The sequence below is a fragment of the Orcinus orca genome, chromosome 13 (assembly GCF_937001465.1).
Source record: "Orcinus orca chromosome 13, mOrcOrc1.1, whole genome shotgun sequence".
In the NCBI taxonomy this organism is placed as follows: domain Eukaryota; kingdom Metazoa; phylum Chordata; class Mammalia; order Artiodactyla; family Delphinidae; genus Orcinus; species Orcinus orca.
Window position 1 is genome coordinate 31,808,619 of NC_064571.1, and position 16,398 is coordinate 31,825,016.

Consider the following 16,398-nt stretch of genomic DNA (forward strand, 5'->3'; position numbering starts at 1 on the left):
AACAGAACTACCATACACCCCAGCATTCCCACTCCTGGGCATATACACTGAGGAAACCATAATTCAAAAAGAGTCATGTACCACAGTGTTCACTGCAGCTCTATTTACAATAGCCAGGACATGGAAGCAACCTAAGTGTCCATCAACAGATGAATGGATGAAGAATATGTGGCACATATATACAATGGAATATTACTGAGCCATAAAAAGAAAAGAAATTGAGTTATTTGTAGTGAGGTGGATGGACCTAGAGTCTGTCATACAGAGTTAGGTAAGTCAGAAAGAGAAAAACAAATACCGTATGCTAGCACATATTTATGGAATCTAAATAAACAAATAAATAAATGGTCATGAAGAACCTAGGGGCAAGAGGGGGCTAAAGACACAGACCTACTAGAGAACGGACTTGAGGCATGGACATATATACACTACGAAACGTAAAATAGATAGCTAGTGGAAAGCAGCCGCATAGCACAGGGAGATCAGCTCGGTGCTTTGTGACCACCTAGAAGTGTGGGATAGGGAGGGTGGGAGGGAGGGAGACCCAGAGGGAAGAGAGATGGGGACATATGTATATGTATAACTGATTCACTTTGTTATAAAGCAGAAACTAACACACCTTTGTAAAGCAATTATACTCCAATAAAGATGTTAAAAAAAAAAAACATAGTGTGAATGTTGATTTAGGTGAGCTTTGGGGAGTTGATGGAGATTATGGGGTCTAAAGTCTAAAGACTAAAGATTATGGGGCCTAAAGTCTCAGGCTCGCACTTGACATCCCTACTTTCTGAGGGCCCCACATTGAGAAACACTATCAGAAAGTAGAAGTGGGAGGTGCCATAGGTACACTGTCATTTTACAGAGTAAGACAATAAGGCCCAGAGAGGTTAAGTGACTTCATCAGGGTCACACAGCTAGTTAATGGCACGTCTGGGACGTAACCAAGTATTCTGGTTCTCCCTCCAGTTGCACGTTCACCAAACACCTGTTCCCGCCGGGGTGGGAGACTGCGAGAGGGGAGTGGGTGAGAGGTGGAAGTAGTGAGAATTGGAGGGAGCTGGGCCCATCCATAACCCCAGAGGGTAGAGCAACAAGAAACATTTTGCCCTTGTGGAAAATGGAGTCAGCATTAGAATAGGGATGATTTTGGCTTGGAATTCAAATGGCCAAACAATTGCTATTAAAATTATGAATAGAATTAATCCTCTAAAGCAAGATGTCCTTCCTAGTCAAAAAATATTACAAATACAAGACTTTGCTTTTATTTAATCCCAAGAGGATACAACCTCTATCTGAGCTCAAGTTTCAGATTTTCTTCCTAGTGACCACATCCTCACACTGGCTCTTGGCTGTTCCGGTCAGCTCGTGGTGCGGAAGTGGCGGTGAGCAGAGGGCCTGGGCGGCGGGACTGCGGCAGCGCGGGCGGCGAGACTGCAAGCGGGCGGGGGGCACTGCAGCACCGCGGCCCTCGGGCGTCCGGGCAGCGGCCCGCTAGAGGGGGCGCTGTGGGCACCGCCAAGCGTCCTTTTGTCAGCGCACAGGGCCGAGAGAGCTCTCATTTCCTCCTAGCCTCGTGCTGGAAATGGATTTAATTCTGACACCAGGGCTGTAAGGGACGAGCGGGAACGAAAGCCTTTTGTCAAGGAGTAGCAGTCTCTGTTGTCTGTAATTACCACTGACGCGGAGAAGCTGCGTTGCTGGTGGAATTCCAGGCAGCTCTGGCAAGTGCGGGGCTGCAGGATGAGTAGAAAACATTGCTCTGCCGATTAGCTGGGTGCATTTATCAAGCAGATCCCAAAAAGAAAAACCAACCAACAGAACAAACCCCCAACAGCCCGCAGCGGAAGACCAGAGATGGATAAGATGCCTTGCAGGAGGTAAGCCCGTCTTGGGAATGGGCGCCATGGGCTGGCCTTGGTTTTGTTTATTTTAAGCGAATTTGAGACCCCCCTACAGCATCCTTCTACCGACTGGGAGCTGGTTGGTCCAGATCGGTGAGCGTCTGTTAGTGAGTGCGTCTGCGAGGCAGCCCTTCCCCTCGTCTGTGCTTTATGCCTAAAGGTTTCTGTTGCTGATGTAACATTGGAGGTTCTTTGGAAAGCGGGCTGCCAAGCGCTGGCCTCTGCCTGGGGAAGATCGAACCCACCCGCCCCGAGAGCAGCGCCTCACAGGTGGGGCTTTCTTCTCGGTCCGGGCTGGCTGGCGGGCGGCAAGCCTCGCCTCGCGGGGCCGCCCCTCCCTTCCCTCCGCGCTCCGCCGCCACCCTCCCGGGGAGCCGCGGGACCCGCTCGGCAGGGCTGGGCGCGCTCCCCGGGCCTCGCCATCGCCGTGGCGACGCCGCAGCTGCGGGGCTAGCAGGTGCGGCGTCGGCAGCAGCTTGCCTTGGGAGGAGGGCCGCTGGCACGTGAGCGGACCCCAGGGGGTTTGAATTTTTATGCGACTCCACCACTTTGGAGGGAAAAAAGGCCACTGTCCCCGAGGAGATCGGGCCAGGCTGTACATCTCTTAGATTTCGTCTTCCCTCCCCTCTCTTCCCCTGTCTCCCCTCCCCTCCTGCACCCGGGAGGAGGCCACGCACCACCCGCGAGGCGGGGGCCATCGTCTGCTTGTTTTGAAATCGCGACCACAGCCAGTCTACCTGGTGTTGGGGGGAAGGGAGGGGCAGACTGCTTTAGGATGCTGATCGGGCGCTCGGGTCTAGCCTATTGTCTTGCCTTTTCTCCCCCTTTCTTTTCTTCTCTAATCTCCACCCCCTGACAAAAAAGAAAGAAAAAAAAAAAGAAGAAAAAAGCGGGTGGGTGGGGAGAGAGAGAGAAAGAGAGACAGAGACAGAGAGAGATAAGAAAAGAGGGGGGTGAAAAGCCCCCAAGCCCACACCCTATCCAATTCTTTTGAAAATTGTCCTTTATCTTTGACACATGATTATTTCCCATCTGTTTCTTTACGTCTACTCCTCCCTCCTCTTGCAGTTTGTCCGCTAAGATTCAACTGACTCAAATGAGCCTTATTAATACTAGAAATCAAATCTCAGTTTCCTAAAGGGACGTTTTGTGCTTGCTGACTAACCCCAAATGAGGGGTTTCCGGTGTCCTGGCAGGAGCAAAGGATGGGGAAGGTGGACTCCCGCCTCTCACATCTAGGGTGTGGATCTGGTGGAGATACAGGAGATGTCGAACTTGTGCGGTGAGGTATGTCCTCGTTAATGGGATTTGAAAATGATGTTTTATTTTAAGGGAAAAATAGTTGGTAACATTTGAAGTGAAAGGGCTTTAAATTTTAAATGAGTATGACCAGGGAAGACAGCTGTGAAGTTTCACACTTGCAAGTCACCCCTCTCACTGACGTATGAAGAGTATATGTTACAGATTTTAAAAGGAGCTGGGCCATTTAATATTTCTACTTTATAATGTTCTACCTTCATTCTGCCTGCAGACCAAGATCTTGCTCAGAACCCCCCCCCCAACCTACCTTCAATCCCCACCCCCCCACCCCTAGAAGGACACAGTAAAAGCAAACTTTTCATTATTAGTATGATGTCAATACATTTTGGAGAATCACTCTTTTTTGGTGCTGGAATTAGTAAATCTCAGCTATTCTTAAGAGTTTACAGGTGATCAAGTGTGCTTATTGGCAGAGGGTTTAGAGTTAAGATTTTAAATACATAAAAAAAGACTCTGATAAATATATTTATCACCTACCGTGTTCTACAAGGGATTTAAGACAGTTTACAGGGATTCATAAAATATAGCAAGGCAGACTTAGCAGTAGATGGGAAGAAAAAGAAAGCGAAAGGTAAAGACATAAAATTGTATTAAGAATGAGGCTAATGCAAAAATACAAACATATGAGAGGCAAACAAATCCAGCTCTGAACTTTCTAGCAGCTCATAGAAAAAGGGAAATTGACCAGCCTACGGTTCATATGCTTTATTTATTCACTGACTCATTCACTCACTTGTTCACTCAAGAAACATTCCCTGAGGACCTACTCTGCACAGATTCTGTGAGAGGTGCTGGGAACAAAGGGGTGAAGCAGACAGACATGGTCTCTTCCCTGACAACATTTACAGCCGAATGCAAGAAACAGACAATCACGAAGAAATCTCGAAAACGAGTATCTGATTACAAGTTGTGATAAAAGCTGTGCAGGAGCTCATGCAGCTCATTATCAAAAAACAAACAACCCAATCCAAAAATGGGCAGAAGACCTAAATAGACATTTCTCCAAAGAAGATATGCAGATTGCCAACAAACACATGAAAGAATGCTCAACATCACTAATCATTAGACAAATGCAAATCAAAACTACAATGAGGCATCACCTCACACCAGTCAGAATGGCCATCATCAAAAAATCTACAAACAATAAATGCTGGAGAGGGTGTGGAGAAAAGGGAACCCTCTTGCAGTGTTGGTGGGAATGTAAACTGATACAGCCACTATGGAGAACAGTATGGAGGTTCCTTAAAAAACTAAAAATAGGACTACCATACGACCCAGCAATCCCACTCCTGGGCATATACCCTGAGAAAACCATAATTCAAAAAGAGTCATGTACCCCAGTGTTCATTGCAGCTCTATTTACAATAGCCAGGACATGGAAGCAACCTAAGTGTCCATCAACAGATGAATGGATGAAGAATATGTGGCACATATATACAATGGAATATTACTCAGCCATAAAAAGAAGTGAAACTGAGTTATTTGTAGTGAGGTGGATGGACCTAGGGTCTGTCATACAGAGTGAAGTAAGTCAGAAAGAGAAAAAAAGTGCCGTATGCTAACACATATATATGGAATCTAAAAAAAAAGAAAATGGTTCTGAAGAACCTAGGGGCAGGACAGGAATAAAGATGCAGATGTAGAGAACGGACTTGAGGACATGGGGAGGAGGAAGGGTAAGCTGGGACAAAGTGAGAGAGTGGCAAGGACTTCTATACACTACCAAATGTAAAATAGATAGCTAGTGGGAAGCAGCGGAATAGCACAGGGAGGTCAGCTCAGTGCTTTGTGACCACCTAGAGGGGTGGGGTAGGGAGGGTAGGAGGGAGATGCAGGAGGGAGGGGATATGGGGATATATGTATATGTATAGTTGATTCACTTTGTTATAAAGCAGAAACTAACACACCATTGTAAAGCAATTATACTCCAATAAAGATGTTTAAAAAAAAAAAAAGAGCTGTGCAGGAAAAGCATGAAGCACAAAATGTCACGTGTCCAGACATAAAAATATGAAATAAAAACTTCTTTAGAGAAGCACAACAATTCTTGATTCTAAGAGCAGAAAGGAACTTTTTTCAGATATGATGCAGTGTTTGGAAAGATGTCCCAAATCGTGCCCTCATCAGACACATGGGTTTCACTCAGCCTTTTTTAGAGCGTCCCTTAGTGTGAGGGATCCTGCTATTACCCCACAGGTCTCGGACCCCTGGGCTTCTGCGAATATATGTATTTTGAGAGGTCTGTGTATTCCCTAAAATTCAGTGGTTTTATTTCAGTGATAATCTTCAATAATAAATATTAAAACCATGTTCTGGATCATTTTGATGGCAACCCCCAAAGCAAGGCTGGGGCCTCTGTTTGCCTCTGTAACTTCCCATGTGGGCCAGGAGCAGGCCTGGTGGCTGGGGCCACAGCACAGATGAGGGGGAGGGGAGTTTAAATCAAGACACCTGGGGAGAGTGGTGAGTCCACCCAGGACACAGGCTCGCCGGACTCAAAAAAGAACAGCATCTGGTGACCGCTGCTATACAGTCAAGGATTGAAGCTCTTGGGCCAGCTCCACCTTTGTATGGACCAAGTTGCAGCAATTTATTTGCAGCAGGTGTTGTAGTAAAAACACAATGAAAGAGTTGCTTTTGCTGGTTTTAGAATAATTGGATTAGATTTCCATTTAGTGCAGATTTAGCAACCTCCCAATAAGTACCTTATGTCCAAAGCAATGAGACAGGCAATTAATTTGGTGTAATGGTTAAGTGGAGCCAGACTGCCTGGCTTCAAATCCATTTTTCCACTTACTAGCTGTGAGACTTTGGGCAAGTTACTCAGCCTCTCTGTTGCTACGATAATATGTGGATAAATATGGGTTATTGATTTCATAGTAAGATTGTGAGGATTACAGGTATTACATGTGAAATACCTGGAGCATATCTATGTTCAATAAATGTTAGCAACTACTACTATTTTTATTAGTGTGAAATGCACTTCATTTATGTAGGTACCCCAGGATGGCTTGATATCAGCATTTTAAATTATGATATCTGAACTATCTTCAAGTAGCAGACACATTTTTGAGGTTATTAATATTGTTTTGCATTGTTTATGTATTGTTTGCATTAATATGTTGAAGTGAAAAATTCAGATAATGGCGATATGTAGTAACTAGACCTGCAGCTACATCTTTCTATTGTTAAACCCAAATGGTATTTTAGTTTCAGCAAAACAATATTATCTGCTGCAGTAAATTAATTTTATTAACCTGACCTTTTAAAGTTGGATAGTTGTATTTATTTGCACATTTGTTTTGGCATTCTAGTTTTTTTTTTTTTTTTTTTTAACATCTTTATTGGGGTATAATTGCTTTACAATGGTGTGTTAGTTTCTGCTTTATAACAAAGTGAATCAGTTATACATATACATATGTTCCCATATCTCTTCCCTCTTGCGTCTCCCTCCCTCCCACCCTCCCTATCCCACCCCTCCAGGCTGTCACAAAGCACCAAGCCAATCTCCCTGTGCCATGCGGCTGCTTCCAACTAGCTATCTACCTTACTACGTTTGTTAGTGTGTATATGTCCATGACTCTCTCTCGCCCTGTCACAGCTCACCCTTCCCCCTCCCCATAACCTCAAGTCCGTTCTCTAGGAGGTCTGCGTCTTTATTCCTGCCTTACCCCTAGGTTCTTCATGACATTTTTTTTTTCTTAAATTCCATATATATGTGTTAGCATACGGTATTTGTCTTTTTCTTTCTGACTTACTTCACTCTGTATGACAGACTCTAGGTCTATCCACCTCATTACGAATAGCTCAATTTCGTTTCTTTTTATGGCTGAGTAATATTCCATTGTATATATGTGCCACATCTTCTTCATCCATTCATCCGATGACGGGCACTTAGGTTGTTTCCATCTCCGGGCTATTGTAAATAGAGCTGCAATGAACATTTTGGTACATGACTCTTTCTGAATTTCGGTTTTCTCAGGGTATATGCCCAGTAGTGGGATTGCTGGGTCATATGGTAGTTCTATTTGTAGCTTTTTAAGGAACCTCCATACTGTTCTCCATAGTGGCTGAACCAATTCACATTCCCACCAGCAGTGCAAGAGTGTTCCCTTTTCTCCACACCCTCTCCAGCATTTATTGTTTGTAGATTTTTTGATGATGGCCATTCTGACTGGTGTGAGATGATATCTCATTGTAGTTTTGATTTGCATTTCTCTAATGATTAATGATGTTGAGCATTCTTTCATGTGTTTGTTGGCAGTCTGTATATCTTCCTTGGAGAAATGTCTATTTAGGTCTTCTGCCCATTTTTGGTTTGGGTTGTTTGTTTTTTTGTTATTGAGCTGCATGAGCTGCTTGTAAATTTTGGAGATTAATCCTTTGTCGGTTACTTCATTTGCAAATATTTTCTCCCATTCTGAGGGTTGTCTTTTGGTCTTGTTTATGGTTTCCTTTGCTGTGCAAAAGCTTTGAAGTTTCATTAGGTCCCATTTGGCATTCTAGTTTTATACAAGTTATAAAGTGTAAGTATTTGAACTGGTCTTTATGAGTGTACATACTTAAGTTATATTTTACTAAAAGTGACTTAGGTCAACCCTCGGTCCATGAGATATTTTTTTTCCTTCAAAAGGGATTTCTATATAGTTCAAGCATTTTGAGCTATATAATTCAAGCATTTTGACAGACCCAAGATTCTTGGGATAGAATTTTGAACCTCTAGAAGAGAGATTGCAGCCCCAAATTTGACTCTATATACCTTAACTGCCATAGATTTAGTCTGAAAGAATTTTAAGGCAGTAATAACAAAACTTGCCTCTGTCTTCAACAACAATAGCAAAATCCCCTGGACTCAGAGAATGGCAAGCTTCCAGCAAAAATTCATCCTGGTCTATCTTCCAGGATAAGCTACAAATGAAAGGTTTGCCAATGTTATTGAATGAAGTGAAAAGAAAGCCTATTCTCTGTGGAGTACAACATTTGATTGTATGGACCAAGACAAGTTTACTGATTATATTGTTCAAATCTCTTTTAAAATTTTCTTTGTACCTAGGTGATCTGTCAGAGATTACAAGAAGTGTGTTAGTCTCCCACTATAATCATATTTTTGATTGCTTTCCTTTTGATATACACTTATCATAGACATATGCATGTATATAGACACACACACACACACACACACACACACACACACAGAGTTATTTGATGGTGTGTTACTTAGGACCTGGTTGCCCAGGACTGGTGGGTTTCCTGGGATGGGGGGCTTTCAATGCTAAAATTGGGACAGTGCCAGGCAAAGGAAGACAGATCTATTTTAGTTTTAGAGAACAGCAAGAGAACAGACAATAGGCTCGTATTCTTTAAGAAGAAGATGTGGTACAAATGGTGCCAACCAACAACAACCAGCCCATGGTTCAATAAGTAACTCTCCTGGGAAGAGGCAGGTGTGTTCTCCCAGTTGAGACCTAGAAGAATCCTTAAGCTCCAGGCCTGAAAGTCCTGGAAGGGCTGTGATGTGGTCGGGGAGAGGGTGGGTGTATAAATCAAAAGGCTCTAGGAACTCTTTCAGCACCTTCCACCTCGAGTGCCTGGACCCAGTCTTGACATGTGCCCAGGGAGCCCTCAGTGAAGCTTCCAACCAGGTTGGTTCAAGTCAACCCAACAGTTGTGGCTAGAGACAAAGATACGTAAGTATAGAAATAAGTGCCACTTGGCCCACCAGTAAATATCCCTAACATACTTGATCTGACCCAGGACCTCAACCTTCCAACAACCCAAGCAGGACCTGGAGGTTAGGGAGTTTAGGATGTGGTAGCCAGAAATCAAATTTCAGTGCTCTATACAATATTTAGAATGGTCTTCCCTGGGCCCAGCCTTGAAGTGGCTGGAAAGAACTTATCAAGCCAAGGAGCAAATCCCTCTGGCTTCTGTGAATGGCAGCACTAAGGACCATTGGACACCCTCCACCCCATCCCCACACACAGACAGCTGACTGGACCAGGCATGAACCTGTGAGGACTTGGAACCTCAGGGCTGGTAGCCATATTAGGCCAAACAGGGGAGTGTGTTAGGGTGAGGATAGATCATGGGTCATCCCCCTACTTCCCTCGCCAATTTAGAGAAGCCACTTGGCTCCCTTGAGGTGGCCACAGTGATTCCAGTTGTAGTAGCTTCCATGAAGTCCAGCTAGACCTTGGTCCCTAGGTTGATGAGGTTGCCCTCCATCCTGCTAGTCTAGTTTGCTTGGGCTCCTGTTTCAGACAGCCATAATGTCCGGCTAGAACTCTGGCTTACTCCAGAGCTTCCGGCTTCTGTTCCCTACATGGAGCCCAACCTCTCTCCATCCATCCACAGTGATCTTTCCAAAACAAAAATTGAATCTTGTCACTCCTCTACCCTCGGGATAAAGCCCAAATTCCGTACCTACCCCTACTGCTTTACATCTCCTTCCTTGGAGATGTAGGCTAGACCATCTTTCTGGACATTCCCCCTCTCCACAACGGACCAACTTTTAGCAAGCCTTATTAAAAGAAAAAAGAAAAAAAATAACAACACTAGAAATGATATATGGAGTGAAGGGGAGAAGAAGAGATTTGAAATCATAAGAACACTATGCATTATTGTATCCTAACGTGTGAAAGTCTTGATGAAATGGACAACTTCCACAGAAAATAGGAACTACCAATATTTACTCCAGAAATCGAATGTCATGCTCCTGGATGGGAAGAATCGATGTTACAAAGACATCGATTCCTCACAGATTCTACCGTGTGGATGGCAGTCTTCCTGCTAACCAGAAGTGATGCAGATTTGTTCCTATTTTTATATTCCTGCAGTAATTTTCTGTGGAACCTTGAAAGGGGTAGTTAACTACATATGCTCAATTGTGAATCATTTTATTGAAGGGAAAGCCAATACATGTGCATTTAAATGTCATTTATAAATTGTTTTTCTCGAAGAACAAATGAAGTTATTAAACTTTGAAATGCATGGGGGCTTTATGGAGACAGAATTTCATTTAACGGACATGATTTTCCACCCAAATTATTTTATTGAGTATGAATTTCATCGTGTTTGCTTTCTTTACTCTGCATGGCACCGATAATAAGGATCTCTTGGCTTTTATTTGTAAAAATTGGTGGTGAAAAGACACTGGAAAAGTGAGGGCAGATTAAGTTCTTTCCACCTTTACTTGTGTCAGGTGGCAGATCATCTATCCTGGTTATCTCAGCATGCCTTTATTTAGAATTTATTCTTCTTCCCTCTTCGCACCACCTTTCTCTTAGATCCTTCCAACACCCTCATTTGTGTCCTAAATCAGCTACATCTGTTACCATAGTTATGCAGCATACAGCTTAACCCATTCCATGCTTGTTCCGACCGTATATGGCGTAAGACTTCCTTTATTGTATTTCATAAAACATACCATTATTTTTCCTTCTTCGTCACCTGTCCCCCAATTTTTATTCTTTTTAAGGCAACGCACGTGTATAGTTAAGAAATCAAATAGGACTGAAGGGCTTCTAACAGAAAGCAACAATCCCTGCCCCGCCCCAAATGCTTTCTCCACAGGCGAACCAATTTTAGCTCTGTTTTCCATTCTGTGTACTGCTGTTTCTGGATTTATCGACTTTGATCATCATCTAGTGACCTTCTGCCATGAGAGTCAAGGATGTAGTCTATTTACACCACAGCTACATCCCTTCACTGCCTTCTGGTCACCCCTGCCACACCAGACAGTGCATTTATTAAAACCAGATTTCTCATCCCATGGACTGTTGGTTGGGTCACTTGACTCTACTCTGTAAGATAAGGCTATACCAATACCATCACCTCTCCTTGCCTGCTTCCTCCTTCCCTCTAGCTGTACATTTACTTCTGCATTATCAAAATTGATAAAATATTCATTGTGTTCCATTGCCATAGTTGGTTTCTATGATTTGTCTATAAGGTAATTGTAAATGATGAAAACTCTTAATGTGCTCATTATCCAACTGGGTTGCTGTTTTTCACTGTTCACGATAAGTAATATGCTAGAATTTCATAGCCTTCTCAGGGGCTCCAACATCTCAACCTTTGGACCACTCAGTGGAAAATGCTTCCAGGGTGAAGTTCAAATGGATTCTGTTACTCTGAGGGCACTGGCACCGTCAGAGCTGCTCTAGTTCACCCCTGCAGTGCATACAGTTTCTCTAAGAAGACTCACCTGGAAGTCAAGTTGAGAAATTCAGAAACAGCAGTATATATATCCTGGTTTGAGATACAGAGGTAACTACAGCTGTCTGCCTGGCTGTGAACCACTGTGTTCTGGGGGTGAGAGAGGGGGTGGGCAGGGTCCACTGCTCTGTATAGAGACTGCAATTTGTGCCGTTGTGTTCTTTCTCTTTTTGATTCCTCCCCTCCATGACACCTGCCATCTCAGAGTCCAGGACATTTTAGGGCTCTGCCACACAGATCATCTGCCTCCTTGGTTCCAACATCCTCTGCCTGAAATCCAGGCTGACGCTTCTTTTCCTTTCAGCCATTAGTCACCAGTTCTCCATCTGCTTTTTGTCCTTCAGGAACTTGTTGAAATCTCTTCTCTGTTAATGACCTGCTTTTACTTTGTCATTGTGGGATTATGTATTTTTATTCCCTGATCAATTTAATGGAGTCTAAGAAGAGAGAAAAACATAGTGGTAGGTGGGATTAGGCCTGCCATCTTGAATTAGAAGCCGAGGTATTAATGTTCAATCAAGCCATGCATAATAGTGATAAAACAAACTATTGGCATGGCCATGATTTAAATTCAAACACTGGTGAGGTTTGCTTTTCTCTGTTATGGAAATGCTTTCAAATAGGTGCAGCACCTATCAACTCAATTCCAATATGTTCTCCCATCTAGAATAGTCCAGAAACATTGAAGCATTTTTCTACCCCTACTCGATGATTAACTTTTAGCTTACATACAATTCTTTCTTTCTTTTTTTTTTTTTGTTGTACGTGGCCCTCTCACTGTTGTGGCCTCTCCTGTTGCAGAGCACAGGCTCCGGACGTGCAGGCTCAGTGGCCATGGCTCACGGGCCCAGCCGCTCCGTGGCATGTGGGATCTTCCCGGACCGGGGCACGAACCCGTGTCCCCTGCATCGGCAGGCGGACTCTCAACCACTGCGCCACCAGGGAAGCCCAGTTTACATACAATTCTAATGAGCTCAGTTGTTTCTCTGTAGACACTCCAGAAAAGTGGAAATGGAAAATTAGAAGAGTTTGGCTAATAGTCTAAAAGAGATTGGGATAAAAATGAAAATTCAGAGAAGATGAAAAGTTCTCCTAGGAACCTGGGTCACACTTTTTGCCCGAGTGCTATGGAAGATCATTTGTCAGAGTTGACAGTACATTTGATTTGGACCTAGAAAGTAAGGAACTCACAGAGAAAGTAAGTGAACTAACAGATTGTATTCTCACAGGGGAGGGGCTGCTGGTTTTTTTTTTTTTTTTTTTTTTTTTTTTTACCTGGATGAGAAGCAAGAATTTGTGGGTGCCAACATTTCTTTGTTCAGAAAGTAAATCTGGAGTTATGATGCACGAGAAATTTCAGTTGTCTCTATGTTTTCATTTAATTTGGAGATTATTGCTTCATTTTTCAGTCTTATCAATGATCATTAAGACTGAAAACGGTTTTGGGGATCCTGCTTTATATATCTTAACTCTGTTAAAGTTACAGGTCATGAAACTGTTAGCAGCTTTGAAGCCACTATTTGTTATATTTACTTCTGAACTGAAGCTATATCAAGTTAAGGCTGTCAGGGAATTAAAATCTCCTTTTCAAAGTCTGTCTTGCTTATGGAAGAAATGATACAATGTCTAGGATTTGTCTCAAAAGAATCTTTTTCTTATTGGGGGATGAGTGGGGTTGGAGGTGAACTAAAATAGTCCATGAGTTAAAAATTGTTGAGGCTGAGTGTAATCTATCACCTAAACTGGCACTTTTAGAGTGAAAGGAGGTGCTGCTAATAATTACTTGGGAACCGGAGGCATATACTGGACTCTCCTGGGCAAACTGCAGTCTACTCTGAAGCTAGGTGATGGGTGCTTGGGGTTCCTTATGGTGTGCCCTCTAATTTTGTATATTTTCAACATTTTTCATAATTAAAGAATGTGTACTGGGGCTTCCCTGGTGGCGCAGAGGTTGAGAGTCCGCCTGCCGATGCAGGGGACGCGGGTTCGTGCCCCGGTCCGGGAAGATCCCACATGCCGCGGAGCAGCTGGGCCCGTGAGCCATGGCCACTGAGCATGCGCGTCAGGAGCCTGTGCTCCGCAACGGGAGACGCCACAACAGTGAGAGGCCCGCGTACCGCAAAAAAAAAAAAAAAAAAAAAAAAAAAGAATGTCTACTGTTTTGTACTGTTTGCTACTTTATTAAAATTGGAGGCTTTCATCTTAACCATGATGTTAACTGTTAGTCAACTTCAAACACAAAATGAAAATAGCTGGAGAATACTGTTAAATGACAAATCAATTAAGTTGACTTATAATAGTGGGACAAAAATCCATAAATTCTGTAACTGGGACACCCAGAAGGCAATACTTAATTAAGCTAACAATGTTCTAAAGCAGATCTATAGCTTTAGTTATGTAAGGGAGCTTTGTTTTTATTGCTGTGAATTGGATTCACCAGGATTTTACGGATGGGTGGCTGCAGCCCCAGAAAGGTCAAGGCCGTTGGGAAATGAGCAGGGACAAGAAAGAGGGGCTTTGATTTGCAGAGCAAGCCCACAAGCTGATCTGTAATATCTTGGTGTCTCTCCTATTTGAGATTCTCCATACATTTTACCTGCTAAAATAGTCTTTCAAAGTTACTGAGATTTTGAGAAGGTCTCCATTCTTGCTTTATAATCTCCATTGTACACACTGTACACCACTACCATAGGATCAGAAACCAGTTCTTTAAAAGTGATTTTTTCTGGTGCTGTTTGTATTGCTGGTATTATTTACTATTGTGTCTCCTAGTATTATGCAGAAGGTCACATTTTAATTTGTTTACTTGTGCTTTTTTTTTAAAAGTCAGGCTTATTAATATGTTATATATGATATTATATGCTATATATAGTAAAATTCACCTTCCTTAGATGTATAGTTCTATGATTTTTTTAAAATTAATTAATTAATTTATTTTTGGCTGCATTGGGTCTTCGTTGCTGTGCGCGGGCTTTCTCTACTTGTGGCGGGCGGGGGCTACTCTTCGTTGTGGTGCACGGGCTTCTTATTGCGGTAGCTTCTCTTGTTGTGGAGCACGGGCTCTAGGTGCACAGGCTTCAGTAGTTGTGGCTCGCGGGCTCTAGAGCACAGGCTCAGTAGTTGTGGCGCACGGGCTTAGTTGCTCCGTGGCATGTGGGGTCTTCCCAGACCAGGGATCGAACCCGTGTCCCCTGCATTGGCAGGTGGATTCTTAACCACTGTGCCACCAGGCAAGTCCAGTCCTACGAATTTTGACAAATATATACAGTCATGTAACCGCCACCACAATCAAAGTAGAAAAAGGGCCCTCATGCCCCTTTGTAGTGAATCTTCTCCCTCCACCCACAGCCCCTGACAAGCACCCATCTGTTTCTGGCTTTGCCTTTTCCAGAATGTCATAAAAATGGGATCATACAGTGCAGCCTTTTGTGTCTGACTTCGTTCACTTTGCCTAATAGTTTTGAGATTCAGCCATGTTGTTACAATGTTAATAGTCCCTCCTTTTTGTCTATTCCTTTGGATGGCTGTACCACAATTTGTTTAGCCATTCACTCACTAAAGGACATTTGGTTTGTTTTCGGTTTTTGATGACTGTGAATAAAGCCACTGTATATATATTGGCCTACAGGTTTTTGTATAAACACAAGATTTCAGTTCTCTTGGGTAAATCCCCAGGAGTGGGATTCCAGCGTGATAAGTGTATGCTTAACTTTATAAGAAACTGCCAGACGCTTTCAAAATGACAGCACCATTTTGCATTCCCACCAGCAATGTATGAGAGTTCTCGTTGTTCGGCACTTGGTATTGTTAGTTGTTGTTGTTGTTGTTTTTTAAATTTTATCCATCATAAGTGTGGGGTAGTATCTCATTGTGTTTTTTTTTTTTTTTTTTTTTTTGCGGTACGCGGGCCTCTCACTGTTGTGGCTTTCCCCTTGCGGAGCACAGGCTCTGGACGCGCAGTCTCAGCGGCCATGGCCCACGGGCCCAGCCGCTCCGCGGCATGTGGGATCTTCCCGGACCGGGGCACGAACCCGTGTCCCCTGCATCGGCAGGCGGACTCTCAACCACTGCGCCACCAGGGAAGCCCCTCATTGTGTTTTTAATTTGCATTTACCTAATGATCAATGCCAGTGAGCATCTTTTCTTTTGCTTAAATGCCACAGTATCTCTTTTTTGTTGTTTCTTGTCTTTTAAATGTCAGGAAGGCTCTGCCATTCTAAGGTAAACAGGGTAAAGGATTTTTCCTTAGTCTCAAAGGGGGACCAGAAACATAACAGGGGGAGTGGAATGGGAGACTGGGGGAGAGTTGCTGAGAGGAAGGTGAGGTCAGGGGGCTGATTTCAGGACCGGGGTACCTGATCCTTCCCTCCTGCACAGGCTGCTTCTGGAACTCTTCTCTGGAGGATGTCGTGGTTTGTACTATGAGGGGCTGCTCCCTTAGGGAGGGAGAGAAGAAGGGAGGAAGACAGCTTTAATATTGATTCCATTTTTTAAATTTGCTTACTCCAAGTTCTGGTCTTTATACTTTTAGTCAGTAAATACCTCCTTATTTTATTTTAGTTTTTAAAGAGGAATTGTTTTGATGGTCGAGTAGAGGGATAGTAATTTTATTTATTTGTTTACTTATTTGTTTATTTTGGCCGTGCTGCACAGCATGCAGGATCTTAGTTCCCTGACCAGGGGTCGAACCTGGGCCCTTGGCAGTGAGAGCCCAGAGTCCTAACCACTGGACCGCCAGGGAATTCCCCAATACCTCTTTAAATTAGATATATTTGGCCCAGATAGCAGCCCTACTGTTAATTGGGGGGGGGGGTGAAGGAAGGGGAAAAAAGGTTAAATAAAAGATGTTCAAGAAAATGTATATTTAAATTGGATTGACATAGGGACTTGAAGAGATATTTGTATACCCATGTCCGTAGCAGCATTCTTCACATTAGCTAAAACAAGGAAGCAACCCAAG

At 43.4% G+C, this 16,398-nt stretch overlaps 1 protein-coding gene across 3 annotated transcripts in view; it reads left to right on the forward strand.

Moving 5' to 3' along the window:
• The first annotated feature begins 1,390 nt into the window (after nt 1–1,390).
• The window catches only part of ADD2 (adducin 2), a 111,349-nt gene continuing 96,341 nt past the window's right edge, over nt 1,391–16,398 (forward strand). The window contains exon 1 of one of the 3 annotated variants that reach the window (XM_049695758.1): nt 1,391–1,877. The gene's annotated coding sequence lies outside the window, so the exon portion shown is untranslated. Of the gene's footprint in view, nt 1,878–1,916; nt 2,172–16,398 lie in introns of those variants that run through there. The other 2 variants (XM_004277043.4, XM_049695757.1) reach the window with 2 other exon arrangements.